Source organism: Pseudophryne corroboree, chromosome 12 (assembly GCF_028390025.1).
Source record: "Pseudophryne corroboree isolate aPseCor3 chromosome 12, aPseCor3.hap2, whole genome shotgun sequence".
NCBI lineage: Eukaryota > Metazoa > Chordata > Amphibia > Anura > Myobatrachidae > Pseudophryne > Pseudophryne corroboree.
In genome coordinates, this window is record NC_086455.1 from 4,141,515 (window position 1) to 4,163,991 (window position 22,477).

The 22,477-nt window shown below is 41.9% G+C and overlaps 1 protein-coding gene across 1 annotated transcript in view; it reads right to left on the reverse strand.

Annotated features, from left to right (window-relative positions):
• The window catches only part of S100A1 (S100 calcium binding protein A1), a 47,925-nt gene extending 25,908 nt beyond the window's left edge, over nt 1-22,017 (reverse strand). Inside the window, exon 1 of the mRNA XM_063946711.1 lies at nt 21,889-22,017. The gene's annotated coding sequence lies outside the window, so the exon portion shown is untranslated. The remainder of the gene's footprint in view (nt 1-21,888) is intronic.
• Nucleotides 22,018-22,477: the final 460 nt, after the last annotated feature.

The following is a 22,477-nucleotide window of genomic DNA, read 5'->3' on the forward strand; positions in this document are numbered from 1 at the left end:
AGAGGTGTAAAGCACACCGACACTGGACTGTGGAGCAGTGGACACGTGTTCTGTGGAGAGGTGTAAAGCACACCTACACTGGACTGTGGAGCAGTGGGACACGTGTTCTGTGGAGGGACGACTCATGCTTCTCTGTCTGACAGTCAGATAGGCGAGTCTGGGTTTGGCGGATGCCGGGAGAATGTTACCTACCTGACTGCATTGTGCCACCTGTGAAGTTTGGTGGAGGAGGGATAATGGTATGGACTGTCTCTCAGGGTTTGGGCTAGGCCCATTGTCTCCAGTGAAGGGCAATCTTACTGCGTCAGCATACCAAGACATTTTGGACAATTCTATACTTCCAACTCTGTGGCACCAGTTTGGGGAAGACCGTTATCTATTCCTACATGACTGTGCCCCAGTGCACAAAGCAAGGACTATAAAGACATGGTGGGGTGAGTTCAGTGTGGAAGAACCTGACTGGCCTGCACGGAGCCCTGACCTCAACCCCAACAAGAACCTTTGGAATGAACTGGAACGGAGATTGTGAGCCAGACCTTCTCATCCAACATCAGTGCCTGACCTCATAAATGCTCTACAGACTGAATGGGCCCAAATTCCCACAGAAACGCTCTAAAATCTTGTGGGAAGCTCTTATAGCTGCAAAAGGGGGACCAGCTCCATATTAATGAATACACCATCGGTCAAATACGCCTGGAATTTGGTAGAAATCGGTCATTTACTAAAAAGTGCAATTCACAAACACTGCCGACAATAGCCAAACACTGCCGTGAAAAAATACAAATCGTGAAAAAGTGCTAAAATAAAACAGACCTGCTTTTTTTTACCGTGTTCGGATAGGCACGCACGGATCCATGAGATCAGTGCATGTTTTTCAGTGGGAAGGGGTGGGAAAGTGTTAATTTTTCACAAAAAAAATGCGTGGGGTCCCCCCTCCTAAGCAAAACCAGCCTCGGGCTCTTTGAGCCGGTCCTGGTTGAAAAAATATGGAGAAAAAAGTGACAGGGGTTCCCCCATATTTAAACAACCAGCACCGGGCTCTGCGCCTGGTCCTGGTTCCAAAAATACAGGGGACAAAAAGCGTAGGGGTCCCCCGTATTTCTGAAACCAGCACCGGGCTCCACTAGCCAAATACGTAATGCCACAGCCGGGGGACACTTTTATATTGGTCCCTGCGGCCCTGGCATTACATACCCAACTAGTCACCCCTGGCCGGGGTACCCTGGAGGAGTGGGGACCCCTTCAATCAAGGGGTTCCCCCCCCCTCCAGCCACTCAAGGGCCAGGGGTGAAGCCCGAGGCTGTCCCCCCCATCCAAGGGCTGCGGATGGGGGGCTGATAGCCTTTTTGTCAAAATTTGAATATTGTTTAAAGTAGCAGTACTACAAGTCCCAGCAAGCCTCCCCCGCAAGCTGGTACTTGGAGAACCACTAGTACCAGCATGTGGAGGAAAACCGGGCCCACTGGTACCTGTAGTACTACTACTAAAAAAATACCCCAATAAAAACAGAAGACACACACCTTGAAAGTAAAAGTTTAATACATACATCCACACCTCCATACACACATACTTACCTATGTTCACACAAGGGTCGGTCCTCTTCTCCATGTAGAATCCATGGGGTACCTGTTGAAAAAATTATACTCACATAATACAGTGTAGTTCGGTCCTCTTCTGTTCTATTTGTAAACCACGTACTTTGCAAAATAAAAAAACGGATACACGACCACGCACTGAAAGGGGTCCCATGTTTTCACATGGAACCCCTTTCCCCGACTGCCAGGAACCCCCCCTGACTTCTGTCTAAGAGGGTTCTTTCAGCCAATCAGGGAGTGCCACGTTGTGGCACCCTCCTGATTGGCTGTGTGCTCCTGTAGTGTATGTCAGGCAGCACACAGCAGTGATACAATGTAGCGCCTATGCACTCCATTGTAATCAATGGTGGGAACTTTGTGGTCAGCGGTTGACCGAAAGTAACCTCACCGCTGACCACAACGTTCCCACCATTGGTTACAATGGAGCGCATAGGCGCTCCATTGTTTCTCTGCTTCACCCCTGGCCCTTGGGTGGCTGGAGGGGGGACCCCTAGATTTAAGGGGTTCCTACTCCTCCAGGGTACCCCGGCCAGGGATGACTAGTTGGGTATGTAATGCCAGGGCCGCCGGAACCACAATAAAAGTGTCCCCCAGCTGTGGCATTATGTACCTGGCTAGTGGAGCCCGGTGCTGGTTTCAGAAATACGGGGGACCCCTACGCTTTTTGTCCCCCGTATTAAAATAAATAAAGAACATTGTTTTAAACTTTATGTTGTGTGATTGCAGGTTTCTTTTAAATTCACTGATTAGAATCAAAGAACATAACTGGGTGTTTTTTTTCTAAATCATATACATATTTTTATTGGATCATAAAAACTGTATTTACAGATAGAGAACTGTGGCATTATTATTACAATGTGTTTCTTTACATTTTAAAATATGAGTTAACACAATGTACTATTATTACAAAACAAATATCATGGTACAAAATAATCACAAATTCTAAAGTAGATAAATACAAAATCAATATAAAATAGTTATACACTATAGATAACCACTGTGGTTCCTGAAACAGACCTACATCTCTTTTCCTAGTTAGTATGTAGCCATGCAGTGTTGTTAGGCCAGGGGAATTCAAAATATTTATACGTCTTTTTTAAGGGTTTGTAGCGGTGCTGGTTCTGTGACAGTGCCATCAGATCCGGCGTGTGTCTCTGCTTTTAAATGGTCTAGTTGTAGTCTATTTGCGACATTAACAACTACAGTGGACGGTATGTTTAATTCAGACATAGCACACATAAATTCATGCCAACCATTTGGTGTATTACGACTTAACACGCTATGGTTTTGCGTAATGCTTCTTATTAAATCCAGCATGTTGGCTCCTGGTACAGCTTGACCTTTATACAGAAATTCGCCTTTAGTATTCTAACTTGTGATGTGTTTAGAACGTGTCATTTTACTCAATAATATTTCACAGTTTTTCTTATACCGTGCATTAACACAGCTCAAAATTTAATTATAAACATTATCAGTATCAGCTGATTGTGCAGCGTTAATTGACTCATCATCAGCATTTGGACCGGGTGATAAAAGAGTTAAAGTTGAGAGTTCTCTATCAGACTGTTTACTCAACGCCAGATATCTCTGCAGTGCAGCTGTATATCATTTTGCCTTTTCATATTCTGATAAATTGTTATTCCGTAGTATATTGATGATTTCTGCATCTAGACCTTGTGTGGCTGTTTTACGTATGTCATTGCTGCTCGGTTTGTTGTGTAAATGATCTATCTGATGTTGAGGCACCAAAAACATTTTCTCAGCATATTCAATCAGCGATTAGTCAGAAGGCCGGATATTAATGGAATAGCAAAACCAAGCAGCAAACCAATAAATCCGCCCGATTGCTTCACCAAGCGCTTCTTTTTACCAATGGTGTATTTCTTATTACAAAGCACGCTTCTTTTTAAGGTACTTCAACTGTCGTTGTGACAACGGTATTTTACTTTTAAGCGTGTTAAGGGCTATCTCACAAATGACTGTCACCAGATCGTTTGAAGCATTAGATAAAATAGCATTTCTTTGGGTAGGTTTCGCCTTTATTAGCGTCTTTAAAAGCGCCCAATTACGGAGTAGCCGGGCTGACATGTTCACCGTTGATAGGCCTATGATGAATGACTAAAAGTTGTTCAATTATAGCTTTTTAGAACAGCGCTTTTTAATGACATAAGCAACCGGATCATCAGGTGGGAATAAACCGCTTCGTAAACGGTACTCATCTAGCATATTTGTTCTTAAATCAACCAGTAAATAGCCATAAGGTTTAGCTGTTGCATTTTCAAAAGCATCTAGAAAGAAATGACTTTTGTTCAGATACATTTATCTAGCCAGTGTTGACACCTGCAATTTATCCCGGGGTTTTTTGAACAGCACCATATATTTTGTGTTTAAATGTATCATCCTGCTCTTTTTACCTTGACAGAATACATTTTGTACAAGGTACATGATACTGAGATTTCTATGGTGTACATACTTTGTGAAAGCTTTCTCAATCTCAGAAATATTACTAGCCGATTCCATCAGATCATCAACAACTGCTAAATTAATCCTATCAGGAGGAAAAAGTTGGTCATCATTAAAAGTATCAGGTAACCCCTCTAAAAAACGAATACCTGGGAAATCACGTAGCAGCTGATCATACATAGACTACCAACAGCCATAAAACCAAACAATATTATCAGGCACGTGTGACAGGTATGTAGTGGCATTTTGCAGCAGCATTTTCACAAAATAACTTTTCCCTGAATTGGAGGGGCCTGCTAAAATACATGAGAAGGGGTGTTGCAACCAGATGTCCATCTTAATACCCAAATGGAAGTGTTGTGAAGTTATCTGTAAGTCTCCATTTAGTGTAAATGCACTTTGGCGTTTTCTGCAGCGTGCGCGTCTCAATCTGCCAGTACTTTTTAAACCGTACTATACCGGGTTGATGGATCACAATTTTTTTCTGATCTTCACCGTCAGGGTTTAAAGGATAATCTAAGACCAGATCTTTCAGACTGTCAAAGTTAACATGTTGCGCATTATCAACATTGAGCGTTATACTTTAACTTTTAAACAGGTCTTTCCATTGTTTAGGCGATAGCTGTATGATTTGGGGCCTGATGAGACAAACTCAGTTATATGTGTCGGCAGTTCGCTAGTCAGCGCACCTAGATAATCGCCCAATGGCGGATTCCAATCTCCGGGCCTGCTGACAAAAATCACAGAATCTTTATCATGGTAAAGACAACGCCCTTGTAATCTATCCAATAGATTGTACAATTCAATACGAGCATATGCCGTTGTCATTGCAGCAATGAAGATATTATTTCTTGATGACTTGGTTTAATGATCTTTGGTATATTTCCAATTCACCATAACTGTATCATCATCTGTGAAGTCTAAAGCAGACACATCACAGTGCTGTAAAAATGCATATTCAAAAGCTTGTCGGGGTCAGACACTAGACACGTATTGGACATGTTACTACGTTGACCAAACTTTCCCCACAAGGAGTTTAAAAACAATTTCGAAATTTGTCTTTTTGCAGGATTGATTTCTATGTGATCGGGTCTTAAATACACACCTTCATTTTTCTGATAGGCATCTATATACAAAAATGTTGTGGGGACTAGCCCCAAAGAAAAAAAGCAAATTATACTTACCGATAATTTCATTTCTTCAAGATACTTCATGGCAGCCATTACTCTGGGGGATTGTATCCATCCTCCTATAATTAGACAGGTTTGTTTTTTTTGCAGCAGCTAAGTACCGCCCACTCTGGGTATAAAGCGACCCTCCTCTTCCTCCTCCCTAGTCTTTTGAATGTCTCCTTACTGACACCTTCTGTGAAAAAAAACTTAAGGGAGGGAATATCATAGGCTGCCATGAAGTATCTTGAAGAAATGAAATTATCGGTAAGTATAATTTGCTTTTTTCTTCTGCGTTCCTTCATGGCAGCCATTACTCTGGGATATACCAACGCTCAATACAGGGAGGGTAACAAATTAGAAAGACCACGGTTTAATGCTGAATAGTAATAACTATTTATTCCAAAGCCCTTTCAAGGACTTGTTTCCCAAAGTGGGAGTCTCCAACATGCAGCACATAATGACTAGAGAACGTATGTATAGATGACCAGGTAGCTGCTGCGAATATGTCTCTTGCCGACACTTGAGCCTTCCTAGCCCAGGAAGCTGCCACCGCCCCTATAGAGAGTGTGCCTTTAGTCCTCCTGGAACCTCCCGATCACTTTCCTCATACACAAATGTTAGCAGTTCTCTAATCCATCTGGAAATGGTTTGCTTAGTAGGCATGTCACCTCTCTTTGGTCCTGAATGCAGCACAAACAGGTGTTTGGTCTTCCGAAACTCCTACACGCTCTCCAGATAAAATTAGATTGCTCAGGTTAAATCTAAATTGTGCATCCTTTCTTCCTCCCTGTTCTGTGGTTCCGGATAAAAGGACGGCAAGACAATTTCCTGACCCGAATGAAATTCTGAAGAATTTCTAGGTAAGAAAACTCGGATTAGTTCTAAGAACCACTCTATCCGGAAGGAAATTTAAATAAGGTTCTTCTGACCACAGGGCTTGTAGCTCACCAACTCTCCTGGTCGACATAATAGCCACTAGAAAAGCCACTTTCCATGTAAGAACTTTATTGAGATCTCCTGTATTGGCTCAAAGGGTGGCGCCATTAAGGCATCCAACACCAAATTCAGGTCCCATGGTGCAAGGATTAACCTAACTCTAGGGTGTATCCTCTTTATTGACCGACAAAACTTTTTTGTTAAATCGGCCTCCGACAACCTTCGGTCAAGGAACACGCTGAGTGCTGCTATTTGGACTTTGATAGTTGACACTGCCAGACCTCTCTCGAAGCCCTCGAACAGTAACTGTAACACGTGAGACGTATCTGCTTTCTGAGTGCCAAAATCTGAACTGGCCCAGGAAATAAAATTTCTCCAGACTCTATAATATGCACTTGAAGACCCCTTCTTCTTTGCCTGAATTAGCAAATCGAGGGCCTGCTCGGACAGGCCCTTTTTCCTAAGTAACTGCCGTTCAACTTCCATGTCGTCAAATGAAGCTGCTGAAGGTTCGGATGTAGCAGCGGCCCCTGGTGTAGCAGATCTCTCCTTAGATAGGTAGTCTCCAAGGTCCTTGTTCCGCCATCCTCATCACTGAGGGAAACCAAACTCTCTTTGGCCATAAGGGAAGAATTATTATGACTTGTTCCTTCTCTTCCCTGATCTTCTTTATTACACGGGCAATCATTGGAAACGGGGGAAACACATAAGCCAGTCTGAAATTCCATGGAAGAGAGAAGGCATCTACTCCCCCTGTTCCTGGTAGATGATAACGGGAAAAAACCAGGGACATCTTCACATTGATATGTGTGGCCATCAGGTCTACTTGAGGCTGTCCGAACCTTTGAACAATGTCCCAGAACATTGCCTCGTTTAATTCCCATTCTCCTGCTAGCACTTGTTGTCTGCTGAGGAAGTCTGCTACCAGATTTCTTTTGCCTGGAACATGCAGGGCTGACAAGGACCAAAGGTGGCTTTCCGCCCACTGAAGTATCCTTGACACTTTCACCATTAGTGCTTGACTCTTGATGCCTCCTTGCCGATTCAGATAGGCCACCACCGTTACATTGTCCGAAAACACTTTGAGATGGTTCCCACATAATTGATTCCGGAAAAATATTATCGCATTCCAAACTGCCCCAATTTCTCTGTGATTTGAAGATAGTCTCTTCTCTCTCTGATTCCATTGGCCTTGGCAACTTTGCTGCAGCAGATTTTCTCCCCAACCTACTGCGCTTGCGTCTATTGTTAACACTAGACACTGATGTCCAGCCAAAGACGTGCTTCTTTCTATCAGCTCCGCTTCCAACCACCAATCTAGGGACCGCCTTGTCTCTTGACGCAACCCTATATAGTTTAGAGAATAACCTTTTCAACTGAACCGGAGAATGTCCATCTGTAGTTCCTCATTCTCCATCTCGCCCAAGGGACTATATCTATGGTGGACGCCATCATTCCTAATAGACTCATCGCTTGACGTAACGTCACTGTGCTGCACCCTCTTACCAAAACTGCCAGCTCCTGTATTTTTCTGCATCTCTCTTCCGACAGACTTATTACATAGCTGCAAGTATCCAGTTGTACTCCCAGAAACTGATTTTTTTGTTCTGGTTCAAACTGGCTCTTCTCCCAGTTTATCAGCCAGCCATGATTCTGAAGAATCTGTAATGTCTTGTCCAATGCCACCATCACCTCTGCTTCCGATCCCTAACATATTAGCAGATCGTCCAGATATGACCAAATTGCCACCTGTTGATTTCTTATGACCAGCAGGAGTGATGTAAGGACTTTCGGACTTTAGACCAAACGGAAGGCAAGTAAACTGAAAATGCTTTCCGAGCACGCAGAATCTTAGATACTTTCTGTGATAACTGGCTACAGGTACCTGAAAATAAGCATCCTTTAGGTCTATGGACCCCATCAAATCTTTTCTCCTTACCCCTATCAGAATTGACTTTAGGGTTTCCATATAAAATTTTCTTGTTTTTACGAATCTGTTTAGGCGTCTGAGGTCTAGAATAGTTCTGAACTCCCCAGGGTTTTTTTTTTTTATTAGGAATATTCTTGAGTAGAATCTGCTTCTTATCTGGAACTTTGGGACAACCTCCACTGCCTTTGCTCTGATCAATTTCTTTAAACTGTCCCTTAGGGCTTCTAATTCTGGAGCCAGAGAAGGTGTTTCTGATACCAGAAAATTGTTGTCATCTGGAACTACCGAAAACTCTATTCTGTAACCATTGGCTATGACATCCAACACCCACGTATCTTGAATTGACTCTCTCCAATGACTGCTAAATTCCCGAAGTCTGCCCCCTACTGGAATGGAGTCCAGAACTCCACAATAGTTATTGTCTGCGACCTCTTCTGTAGGACTGACGAAAGGATTGACGATTTGTCCCTGACGAATACCTGCCAATGTAACCATGACCTGGCCTATATCTCCTGGCCTCTTTAAATTGTTGCCTGGAGTAGGGAACAGGAAATCTATTCCTTCTATCTTGAGGTTATTTTGCTGATTTACCTCCTGATATTTTCTGTATAATGGCTTACAATTTATTGCCAAATAACAATGATCCTTCAAATGGTAAAGACACCAGTCTATTCTTGGAAAGGATATCTGCTGCCCACGGTCTAAGCCACAGAGCTCTCCTTGCCATTATTCCTGCTGCCATAGACTTTGCAGCAAAATTTAGAACATCTAAGGATGCCTCACACAGATATTTTACTCCTTTCATATAAAATTTTTTCAACAGACATTACCTTGACATTTTCTCCTCTAAGTCTGTAGACATTGCTGACCCCAGACTCTTAATGCTCTGGATACTGAAGCAACTGCTACACCTGACTTTAATGACACCGCTGAGGAAATATGTAGCTTTTTTAGGGCACTTTCCACCCGTTTATCCATACCGTCCCTTAGAACTGCACCATCCTCCAACAAAATAGTAGTCTTTGAAACTACCTCAGCAACTGCAGCATCAATTTTAGGTACCATACACCAGTTTCAAACCTGCTCATCCTCAATAGCAAACATACGGTCAGTCTTTTTAATATTACCAAGCCTTTTATCAACATTTTGCCACTCTTAACTGACAATGTCTTTAATGCTTTGTGAACTAGAAACTCCTAGTTTTTTTTTTTTTTTTTTTTTTTTGAACACTCTGCAAACAGTACATCTTCTAGTGATGAGCACCGAAAATTTTTCGGGTTTTGTGTTTTGGTTTTGGGTTCGGTTCCGCGGCCGTGTTTTGGGTTCGAACGCGTTTTGGCAAAACCTCACCAAATTTTTTTTGTCGGATTCGGGTGTGTTTTGGATTCGGGTGTTTTTTTCAAAAAACCCTAAAAAAACAGCTTAAATCATAGAATTTGGGGTTCATTTTGATCCCAAAGTATTATTAACCTCAATAACCATAATTTCCACTCATTTTCAGTCTATTCTGAACACCTCACACCTCACAATATTATTTTTAGTCCTAAAATTTGCACCGAGGTCGCTGGATGGCTAAGCTAAGCGACCCAAGTGGCCGACACAAACACCTGGCCCATCTAGGAGTGGCACTGCAGTGTCACGCAGGATGGCCCTTCCAAAAAACACTCCCCAAACAGCACATGACGCAAAGAAAAAAAGAGGCGCAATGAGGTAGCTGTGTGAGTAAGCTAAGCGACCCTAGTGGCCGACACAAACACCTGGCCCATCTAGGAGTGGCACTGCAGTGTCACGCAGGATGGCCCTTCCAAAAAACACTCCCCAAACAGCACATGACGCAAAGAAAAAAAGAGGCGCAATGAGGTAGCTGTGTGAGTAAGCTAAGCGACCCTAGTGGCCGACACAAACACCTGGCCCATCTAGGAGTGGCACTGCAGTGTCACGCAGGATGGCCCTTCCAAAAAACACTCCCCAAACAGCACATGACGCAACGAAAAAAAGAGGCGCAATGAGGTAGCTGTGTGAGTAAGCTAAGCGACCCTAGTGGCCGACACAAACACCTGGCCCATCTAGGAGAGGCACTGCAGTGTCACGCAGGATGGCCCTTCCAAAAAACACTCCCCAAACAGCAGCACATGACGCAAAGAAGAAAAAAAAAGAGGCGCAATGAGGTAGCTGTGTGAGTAAGCTAAGCGACCCTAGTGGCTGACACAAACACCTGGCCCATCTAGGAGTGGCACTGCAGTGTCACGCAGGATGGCCCTTCCAAAAAACACTCCCCAAACAGCAGCACATGACGCAAAGAAGAAAAAAAAGAGGCGCAATGAGGTAGCTGTGTGAGTAAGCTAAGCGACCCTAGTGGCCGACACAAACACCTGGCCCATCTAGGAGTGGCACTGCAGTGTCACGCAGGATGGCCCTTCCAAAAAACACCCCCCAAAACAGCACATGACTATTGATTTATGGAATCTTATTTATGAATATTAATATTCAATATAACATATATGGTTATTAATATATGGATATATTTAAATTAATATGCGTTATCATATATATCTGCAAATATATTATGTCAGGCTTACAAATTAATTGGCTGATAAATATATGCAGTCCTTATATATATATGACTTATGAAATTATGAAGTTAAGATTCCTTAAAGAGAGTTCAAGCTTGAATATTACCGCTCTTTTTATATGATTCTTTATTTACAGGCAGATCAAATCGTACAGAATAAGATATACACAGTAGTGATATATATACTAATTATAATTATATTAAGCTATGCTATGTTTCCTTCGTTACATAACATAAAACAACATGACATAAGTTTCACAAACAGTTTCAATTATTATCATATTTATACTTGCAAGTTAAAGATTGCCATCCCAAGAATCATTCCTTCTGCATGTTCTCCATGACTTCTCCTCCTGACTGACTTCCTTCCTTCTCCTTCTTCTTCTCCCTCTCCCTCTTCCTTCTAACTCCTAACTACAAGTCTGGTCCGTTTATCTCATATTTTACCAATTCAAACTATCATATTCTCATAGTTTCCAATGGAATAGGTAATTATAGGTTTGTCAGATTCCAAGGTGTAATAAAACAAACATTGAACTGGGCTGTCGTGTCCTGTTCACAGAGGCATGGTGTCATAAAAGTGTGGTGTCCACACTGCCTTAAGCAAGTATAGTATTGTAAAATCTGGAATGTCTTTTCATCCAAAGTTCTGTTGTATTGACAAGTTTTCCTGGGGTCGGTTACACAATGTTTTATCAATGGATGTGATCTCTTTTCATAGTAGTTAATTTATGCTCCCTAGCTTTTAACCTTCACTGGACATTAGACAAACCAGTAGATTCTGATCTACTGTAAGCACACCTGTGAATTCCAATGACCAACAGAGCTCTGTCACATACCTATTATCATTTATGGCCTAATACCTTTTCTCTACAATGACTCTTGATCTTACTGTAACCTCTCTGGCCTTATTTATGACTAGAGCAGAATAAACCTGTTCCCTACACTATTTTTTACCATCTTGCAGTAAAACACAAATATACAGTATATCTATATAAACACACACACAAACCTAATTTCTTAAATCAGCTAAACATTACCTCATACATTCAAACTTATTTCATATCTATTCCTTACTATATATATCCAGTATACTGTCCACTATGGTAACATCGCCTATTTATAATGAATTATATTTTGATTCAGACAACATCTTATGGCCTAATATTATACTAAGTGCGGACAATTACCTATAAGGCAACAGTCGCCCCCTTGTGGCCATGAGAAATTATTTTGATTGGCCACACATTAAACTAGCGTAGTTGCTTCCAAATACATTTCAAAATATTCTTCAAAACATAACTTTTGTTGTAACCATAATATATACCATAAGTGTAATAATAATAACCATTATGATTTTTAAAAATCTCTAAAAATTCTTAGCTTACCTAACCTTATTCTACTTTTTAACTAAAGCAGACCAAGACTGAGGTTTTTATTCAGTATTCATGAGGAAAACTAATTTCTACAGACATTTGGAATACCATAGCCCAATTGTAGACCTTTTTTCTGTATCTGGATCAGTACATTTGGACATTTTTGCTGTTCTTGGCTGTAGCAATTTACTGGGATAAGACTGTCATCTGCGTGGTTTGCTTGCAATTGGAGACGCCTTGCGTCTGCATTATGGAGGCAGTTGAAGTAGAATTCTTCATAGCAGCTGCTCCTTTGCTTGCCATTTCGCTGTTTGACGCAGAGGGCTGTGTATTTTGCGTACTATGATCTTGAGTTTGCAACTCAGTACTTGTGATGACCCTCGGTAATGGTCTTTATACAGTATTTAGCAGTTCTGTTTCCTTTGCGTTTATCCAATACCGCAGTTGTGACCAGTGTCCATATTGCTTTGCACAAAACAGGTTGTGATTTTGAATAGAACAGTCATATATGAACCAGTCTTTCTTTCTTTCTTTGCTTGTTAATAGTAGGTCTTAATTGTCTTCGGGCAATAGTACCACAAATGGCTGTGAGTAGTACACCTACTCTGTTCTGTATTTCCTCACTGAATAAATTACCATGCAGTCTTAAGTCTCCTTATTCTACCTTGAACCTATTTATACATCTCAATCTTAAATAAACTTATACCAGTTTAACCCATATAAAGGCGTTTTCTATCCTACCTATATTTTGACTAATAATTATTTAAAATGCTTTTGATGTGTATATAGTAACATCCTATCAATACAATAAATGAATATAATTTTGCTTCAAACAGATATTAAATATCATTTAGGAATGGCTTTAAATATATCTAATTCCATCCAATATTATTTTATATGCAGCCATGTGCATATACAGTTGACCCTGTTACGCTACAAATAATTCCCTTTGACTTGTTACAGTCTTTATTAAGAGAATTATTCATCCCACTTAATAATCTTGTCCCAATTTGTTATAACGCGGTATACCATCCTGTATTAGATATTTAATTACTTTTGAAGCTTTTACGAAGGAAGCATAGGTAGTATCTACTGTGTAATATATAAAAAAAAACATAAAATATTTACAAGGTATATAATACAATGATATAAAATATATATCAGACAAATGTTTACATATATGTGATTAAGGTATATGAAGGGATGAGACAGTTCTGTATAATCACAGTGATGAGATGTGCTGTACACTGTTTTGGGAGTGTACATGTAGTTTGAAAGACAAGTAATGATTACTTGTGATGAAAAGGTTAATGAAAACATTCCCCTTTCTTGTGAAACTGGAAAACTCCTTGAGGATTTGTCCATATATCAGTCTTTAGGGATGCTATGTAGATTTTGCTGGATAGCAGCGATGAAAGGGTTAATGAAGACCTTTTCCCTTGTAAATTGGAGTCTTTTTGGAGTCTTGCACCATTCTGTATACAGGTTGCCAGGATTACTATGAATCAAACAAAAATACATACAATGAATATCACAGATATTTATACAGTGATTTAACATAGCTTGCTATGCATTCTGTCCTATCTGCTGCATGTTATCAGGTACAGAATTTACAAATGTGTCTTTAAAGATTGAAGAACAAACAAACAATTGTTTCTGGCCTGTGCCAATCTTTCCTGTCACATTGTGTGTCAATGACAGCACAATTGTCGCTGCAGATATGATGCTGGTTTAATTTGGAAACTGTGGCTGTTTGAACATCAAAGCAAACAATGGCTACATTGGATCTAACAAGTAAAGGAATGATACTACCGTATTCACTTGTGACCATACTCCCTTGTGATGCAGCCTGGTCCCAGACTGTCTCCAACCATAGCGTTTGCTGCTTGGCATGGCTTCTTGGTCTTGAAGCATCTTGTATTTCCTGAAAAATATTCTTGTGGGGAGAGAAACTTGTTAGACTTTGCCAAATATGTATTGCAGGTCCCAGGTCTTTCTGTCTTTCCACACATGTAATAAAATGGTTATGGCACCAGGGCATAAAAACACTTTCATCCTGGTGATCCTTTTTGTCATTGTTAATTGGTGTGTGGTTTGCAGAATGACACTCTGCATGTGGTCTCTCTGAGAGCATGCAAACATTTGCACCATCACTAGATTTCTTTGAGTGTTGTGTGGGGGTTACAAAAGTTTGGGAACTTTGTTTGTAAACATGCATTCCTGAATTAATTTCATGGATTTTCCCTTTAAACATGTTTCCAGGTGAATACATTTCCAGGTTTGCAACTCTGGTTGCCATGGGAGTTTTCACCATGGGGAACTTCTTCACCCCTGTGTGCACTGTACTGCAGCTATCAGTGTTTAAATCTGCTGACAATTCACCTTTGCCTAAGGGCATAACAAATTCTTCATTTACATTGGGAACTCTGAGAGTGTATTCAGCAGAATACTCATAATCTGAGTTACAATGATCTTCCCCCTTACTAGAAACAGTATAGGGGACATCTCCTATTGCTGCTACCTCCTTTACATTAATGTGCTGTCTGATGATAGACACATCCGGCACATTGCTACTTTCTTCATTTACCAAAGAGGCTGTTCTGCTGGTGGTCTGTGTGACCATAGCAGACTCTGTGTGCTGCACATGGACAATGCTGTCCTGAGTCTCACCTACATCTACAATATTCTCCCTTGTACTTTCTTTTATCTCCTCCTGAGAGGTCATGACAGTTTGCTTACAATCTGCCAGGCTTTTTGCTTCTGCCCCAAACTTTTTCTGTTTATTTTTCTGTTTAAGGGACTTAAATAATGAATGCATTTTTGCATTAATGGTCAGGCACGCCTTACGAAGACGTGAACCTGATCCTTCTTTACATTTCTGTTTGGCTTCTAAAGCCGCAGTTCTGCGCATTTTTCCTAATGCTGCTGCAACTTTTTGCATATTTAACATTACAATGCTAAATTTATATATTCTTTGTTTTTAGTACTGAAGGTATCCTCTCCTTAAGATTGACCGGTGTCTTAAGGTTAAACTCTAATACCTGGTACATTTATACATTTATTTGGAAATACTAATTTCCACTGTGCACATTTTCTATTCTAGGCCTTTAAATTCTTTATTCTCATTTGTAACCTATTCCACTGTGATCTTGTACTTTGCCAGCAGGCTTATAGCCATTGGTGCTGCTTCCTAATAGATATTATGTTAGTTAAAATAACGTATATTGCACTAACACATTTATCCTAGGTTATACAGAATACAAAATTGACATTACACAATGGTAATAAATTTTCATAGATACATCCCCACCGTGATTCTGCAGATTTGGTAGCCAGCTTATAGCATTTGCTACTCCTCATAAATATTATAAATCAGATAATCAGATTCAGTAATAACAAGTCCCTTCGTGGTCGCCAATATTGATTTATGGAATCTTATTTATGAATATTAATATTCAATATAACATATATGGTTATTAATATATGGATATATTTAAATTAATATGCGTTATCATATATATCTGCAAATATATTATGTCAGGCTTACAAATTAATTGGCTGATAAATATATGCAGTCCTTATATATATATGACTTATGAAATTATGAAGTTAAGATTCCTTAAAGAGAGTTCAAGCTTGAATATTACCGCTCTTTTTATATGATTCTTTATTTACAGGCAGATCAAATCGTACAGAATAAGATATACACAGTAGTGATATATATACTAATTATAATTATATTAAGCTATGCTATGTTTCCTTCGTTACATAACATAAAACAACATGACATAAGTTTCACAAACAGTTTCAATTATTATCATATTTATACTTGCAAGTTAAAGATTGCCATCCCAAGAATCATTCCTTCTGCATGTTCTCCATGACTTCTCCTCCTGACTGACTTCCTTCCTTCTCCTTCTTCTTCTCCCTCTCCCTCTTCCTTCTAACTCCTAACTACAAGTCTGGTCCGTTTATCTCATATTTTACCAATTCAAACTATCATATTCTCATAGTTTCCAATGGAATAGGTAATTATAGGTTTGTCAGATTCCAAGGTGTAATAAAACAAACATTGAACTGGGCTGTCGTGTCCTGTTCACAGAGGCATGGTGTCATAAAAGTGTGGTGTCCACACTGCCTTAAGCAAGTATAGTATTGTAAAATCTGGAATGTCTTTTCATCCAAAGTTCTGTTGTATTGACAAGTTTTCCTGGGGTCGGTTACACAATGTTTTATCAATGGATGTGATCTCTTTTCATAGTAGTTAATTTATGCTCCCTAGCTTTTAACCTTCACTGGACATTAGACAAACCAGTAGATTCTGATCTACTGTAAGCACACCTGTGAATTCCAATGACCAACAGAGCTCTGTCACATACCTATTATCATTTATGGCCTAATACCTTTTCTCTACAATGACTCTTGATCTTACTGTAACCTCTCTGGCCTTATTTATGACTAGAGCAGAATAAACCTGTTCCCTACACTATTTTTTACCATCTTGCAGTAAAACACAAATATACAGTATATCTATATAAACACACACACAAACCTAATTTCTTAAATCAGCTAAACATTACCTCATACATTCAAACTTATTTCATATCTATTCCTTACTATATATATCCAGTATACTGTCCACTATGGTAACATCGCCTATTTATAATGAATTATATTTTGATTCAGACAACATCTTATGGCCTAATATTATACTAAGTGCGGACAATTACCTATAAGGCAACAATGACGCAAATAAAAATGAAAGAAAAAAGAGGTGCAAGATGGAATTGTCCTTGGGCCCCCTCCCACCCACCCTTATGTTGTATAAACAGGACATGCACACTTTAACCAACCCATCATTTCAGTGACAGGGTCTGCCACACGACTGTGACTGAAATGACGGGTTGGTTTGGACCCCCACCAAAAAAGAAGCAATTAATCTCTCCTTGCACAAACTGGCTCTACAGAGGCAAGATGTCCACCTCATCATCATCCTCCGATATATCACCGTGTACATCCCCCTCCTCACAGATTATCAATTCGTCCCCACTGGAATCCACCATCTCAGCTCCCTGTGTACTTTGTGGAGGCAATTGCTGCTGGTCAATGTCTCCACGGAGGAATTGATTATAATTCATTTTAATGAACATCATCTTCTCCACATTTTCTGGATGTAACCTCGTACGCCGATTGCTGACAAGGTGAGCGGCGGCACTAAACACTCTTTCGGAGTACACACTTGTGGGAGGGCAACTTAGGTAGAATAAAGCCAGTTTGTGCAAGGGCCTCCAAATTGCCTCTTTTTCCTGCCAGTATAAGTACGGACTGTCTGACGTGCCTACTTGGATGCGGTCACTCATATAATCCTCCACCATTCTTTCAATGGGGAGAGAATCATATGCAGTGACAGTAGACGACATGTCCGTAATCGTTGTCAGGTCCTTCAGTCCGGACCAGATGTCAGCATCAGCAGTCGCTCCAGACTGCCCTGCATCACCGCCAGCGGGTGGGCTCGGAATTCTGAGCCTTTTCCTCGCACCCACAGTTGCGGGAGAATGTGAAGGAGGAGATGTTGACAGGTCGCGTTCCGCTTGACTTGACAATTTTGTCACCAGCAGTTCTTTGAACCCCAGCAGACTTGTGTCTGCCGGAAAGAGAGATCCAAGGTAGGTTTTAAATCTAGGATCGAGCACGGTGGCCAAAATGTAGTGCTCTGATTTCAACAGATTGACCACCCGTGAATCCTTGTTAAGCGAATTAAGGGCTCCATCCACAAGTCCCACATGCCTAGCGGAATCGCTCTGTGTTAGCTCCTCCTTCAATGTCTCCAGCTTCTTCTGCAAAAGCCTGATGAGGGGAATGACCTGACTCAGGCTGGCAGTGTCTGAACTGACTTCACGTGTGGCAAGTTCAAAAGGTTGCAGAACCTTGCACAACGTTGAAATCATTCTCCACTGCGCTTGAGACAGGTGCATTCCACCTCCTATATCGTGCTCAGTTGTATAGGCTTGAATGGCCTTTTGCTGCTCCTCCAACCTCTGAAGCATATAGAGGGTTGAATTCCACCTCGTTACCACTTCTTGCTTCAGATGATGGCAGGGCAGGTTCAGGCGTTTTTGGTGGTGCTCCAGTCTTCTGTACGTGGTGCCTGTACGCCAAAAGTGTCCCGCAATTCTTCTGGCCACCGACAGCATCTCTTGCACGCCCCTCTCGTTTTTTAAATAATTCTGCACCACCAAATTCAAGGTATGTGCAAAACATGGGACATGCTGGAATTTGCCCATATTTAATGCACACACAATATTGCTGGCGTTGTCCGATGCCACAAATCCACAGGAGAGTCCAATTGGGGTAAGCCATTCTGCGATGATCTTCCTCAGTTGCCGTAAGAGGGTTTTTAGCTGTGTGCGTATTCTGGAAAGCGGTGATACAAAGCGTAGCCTGCCTAGGAAAGAGTTGGCGTTTGCGAGATGCTGCTACTGGTGCCGCCGCTGCTGTTCTTGCGGCGGGAGTCCATACATCTACCCAGTGGGCTGTCACAGTCATATAGTCCTGAGCCTGCCCTGCTCCACTTGTCCACATGTCCGTGGTTAAGTGGACATTGGGTACAACTGCATTTTTTAGGACACTGGTGAGTCTTTTTCTGAGGTCTGTGTACATTTTCGGTATTGCCTGCCTAGAGAAATGGAACCTAGATGGTATTTGGTACCGGGGACACAGTACCTCCAACAAGTCTCTAGTTGCCTCTGCAGTAATGATGGATACCGGAACCACGTTTCTCACCGCCCAGGATGCCAAGGCCTCAGTTATCCGCTTTGCAGCAGGATGACTGCTGTGATATTTCATCTTCCTCGCAAAGGACTGTTGGACAGTCAATTGCTTGGTGGAAGTAGTAAAAGTGGTCTTACGAGTACGACTTCCCCTCTGGGATGACCATCGACTCCCAGCAGCAACAACAGCAGCGCCAGCAGCAGTAGGCGTTACACGCAAGGATGCATCGGAGGAATCCCAGGCAGGAGAGGACTCGTCAGAATTGCCAGTGACATGGCCTGCAGGACTATTGGCATTCCTGGGGAAGGAGGAAATTGACACTGAGGGAGTTGGTGGGGTGGTTTGCGTGAGCTTGGTTACAAGAGGAAGGGATTTACTGGTCAGTGGACTGCTTCCGCTGTCGCCCAAAGTTTTTGAACTTGTCACTGACTTATGATGAATGCGCTGCAGGTGACGTATAAGGGAGGATGTTCCGAGGTGGTTAACGTCCTTACCCCTACTTATTACAGCTTGACAAAGGCAACACACGGCTTGACAAATGTTGTCCGCATTTCTGTTGAAATACTTCCACACCGAAGAGCTGATTTTTTTGGTATTTTCACCAGGCATGTCAATGGCCCTATTCCTCCCACGGACAACAGGTGTCTCCCCGGGTGCCTGACTTAAACAAACCACCTCACCATCAGAATCCTCCTGGTCAATTTCCTCCCCAGCGCCAGCAACACCCATATCCTCCTCATCCTGGTGTACTTCAACACTGACATCTTCAATCTGACTATCAGGAACTGGACTGCGGGTGCTCCTTCCAGCACTTGCAGGGGGCGTGCAAATGGTGGAAGGCGCATGCTCTTCACGTCCAGTGTTGGGAAGGTCAGGCATCGCAAACGACACAATTGGACTCTCCTTGTGGATTTGTGATTTCGAAGAACGCACAGTTCTTTGCTGTGCTTTTGCCAGCTTGAGTCTTTTCATTTTTCTAGCGAGAGGATGAGTGCTTCCATCCTCATGTGAAGCTGAACCACTAGCCATGAACATAGGCCAGGGCCTCAGCCGTTCCTTGCCACTCCGTGTGGTAAATGGCATATTGGCAAGTTTACGCTTCTCCTCTGACAATTTTATTTTAGATTTTTGAGTCCTTTTTTTACTGATATTTGGTGTTTTGGATTTTACATGCTCTGTACTATGACATTGGGCATCGGCCTTGGCAGACGACGTTGCTGGCATTTCATCGTCTCGGCCATGACTAGTGGTAGCAGCTTCAGCACGAGGTGGAAGTCGATCTTGATCTTTCCCTATTTTTGGAACCTCAACATTTTTGTTCTCCATATTTTAATAGGCACAACTAAAAGGCACCTCAGGTAAACAATGGAGATGGATGGATACTAGTATACTTATGGATGGAAGAGCGACTGCCGACACAGAGGTAGCTACAGCCGTGGACTACCGTACTGCGTCTGCTGCTAATATAGACTGGATGATAATGATATAAAAAATATATATATATATCACTACTGCAGCCGGACAGGTATATATTATATAATGACGGACCTGCTGGACACTGTCAGCAGCACTGCAGACTCCTAAAGTAAGCTACTAGTAGTATCAAGAAGATAGAAAAAAACAAAAAACACCACAGGTAGGTGGTATACAATTATGGATGGACGAGCGACTGCCGACACAGAGGTAGCTACAGCCGTGGACTACCGTACTGCGTCTGCTGCTAATATAGACTGGATGATAATGATATAAAAAATATATATATATCACTACTGCAGCCGGACAGGTATATATTATATAATTAATGACGGACCTGCTGGACACTGTCAGCAGAATGCGTTTATAGAATAAAAACACCACACGACGAGTGTTTAACTTTTTCAGGCAGACAATCACAATATACTGGTGGTCAGACAGTGGTCACTGGTCAGTCACACTGGCAGTGGCACTCTGGCAGCAAAAGTGTACACTGTTAAATAATATGTACTCCTGCTATAACTGCTCCCCAGTCTCCCCCACAATTAAGCTGTGTGAGCACTGAGCACTCAGCACAGTCAGATATACATAGATGATGCAGCACACTGAGGCTGAGCACAGATATGGTATACTGTTACTGTGTCACTGTGTATCGGTTTTTTTCAGGCAGAGAACGGATTATATTAAATAATAATATAATAAAAAAACTGCACTGGTGGTCACTGGTCAGTCACTAGTAAACTCTGCACTCTCTGAGTACTCCTAAGCTCCAGTAAATCAAGTGTCTCACTCTCACTCTCTCTCTTCTAATCTAAATGGAGAGGATGCCAGCCACGTCCTCTCCCTATGAATCTCAATGCACGTGTGAAAATGGCGGTGACGCGCGGCTCCTTATATAGAATCCGAGTCTCGCGATAGAATCCGAGCCTCGCGAGAATCCGACAGCGGGATGATGACGTTCGGGCGCGCTCGGGTTAGCCGAGCAAGGCAGGAAGATCCGAGTCTGCCTCGGATCCGTGTAAAAAGGCTGAAGTTCGGGGGGGTTCGGATTCCGAGGAACCGAACCCGCTCATCACTAACATCTTCATCACCACATTTTCCTTCAGGCTCTTTATAATTCATAGTCTTATAAATATTCTTTAACAGACTGTCCACCAATTCAAATGTGAATTTCCTATCCTCCTCCTGATACTCGTCATCATAACTACAATCATGTGAGACTCAATCCTCCACTGAATCAATGCTAGTCAAAGACCTAGACCTTTTACTTCCCTGCAACTCAGACAGCTGCTGCTTGGTAACAAATGAGCTCTTCATTCACTCTTTCAGATTCTGTATTTGTCTGGACTGATTAGAGTCACTGGCCTCATTTCTAGTGCAATCTTCACAGAATTTAGTATTCTGCACAGAAGAGAAGATTTTATCACAGGCAGCACACTGAATTTCCTTGTGCTTCTTTTTAGTTTTATACATCCTCTTCTTAGTTGGAGGCACACTATAATACTGGTATCATAACCTACTCTAACACTATATAATATAATATAATATAATATAATATAATATAATATAACATATATATATGCCCTCTATGAGGACTTACCTCTTTAGGGCAACAGTTGGCTTTGGGGAAGAAGGCTCCTCCATGATATTGCTGCTGGTATGCACAGGAACCTGCCCAGCCATTCAGGGAGACACTGCAGTCTGAATCTCTGTGTGCAGTGCCATTTTTTTTTTTTTTTTTAAACAGAACCTTATCATAGAGCTGCAGCACTTGTGCAGAGCTTCCCTCTAATCCTCCAGGGATGCCTGCCACCCAGCACTTCCACCCGCCAGCCGCCACTGTCGAGCGCTCCCTTCCGCCCGCCAGTGCGTCCCTTCCCCTAGCCGCACTTCCACCCACACCACGGAATGGGGAGAACGCAAGCACAGGGGAAAAGTGGTATGTGCACTATGATGCGGCGATGCAAAGAGGCCTCTATACAAAAGCAGGCTGCGGGCAGACACCTTAAGCTGTTTAGTGGGGACTCACTCATACCGCCCCTGGCACACTTTGCCACTCTTCCCAGGGAGCCACCCTCTTCCAGTATAAAGCAATAACCGCAAACTGGGAATATTAGAGGTAAGCCTAAAAAATAAAAAAATAAAAACAAAAATAAAACAACAAACACTACTCTGCTCTAATAGGAGAC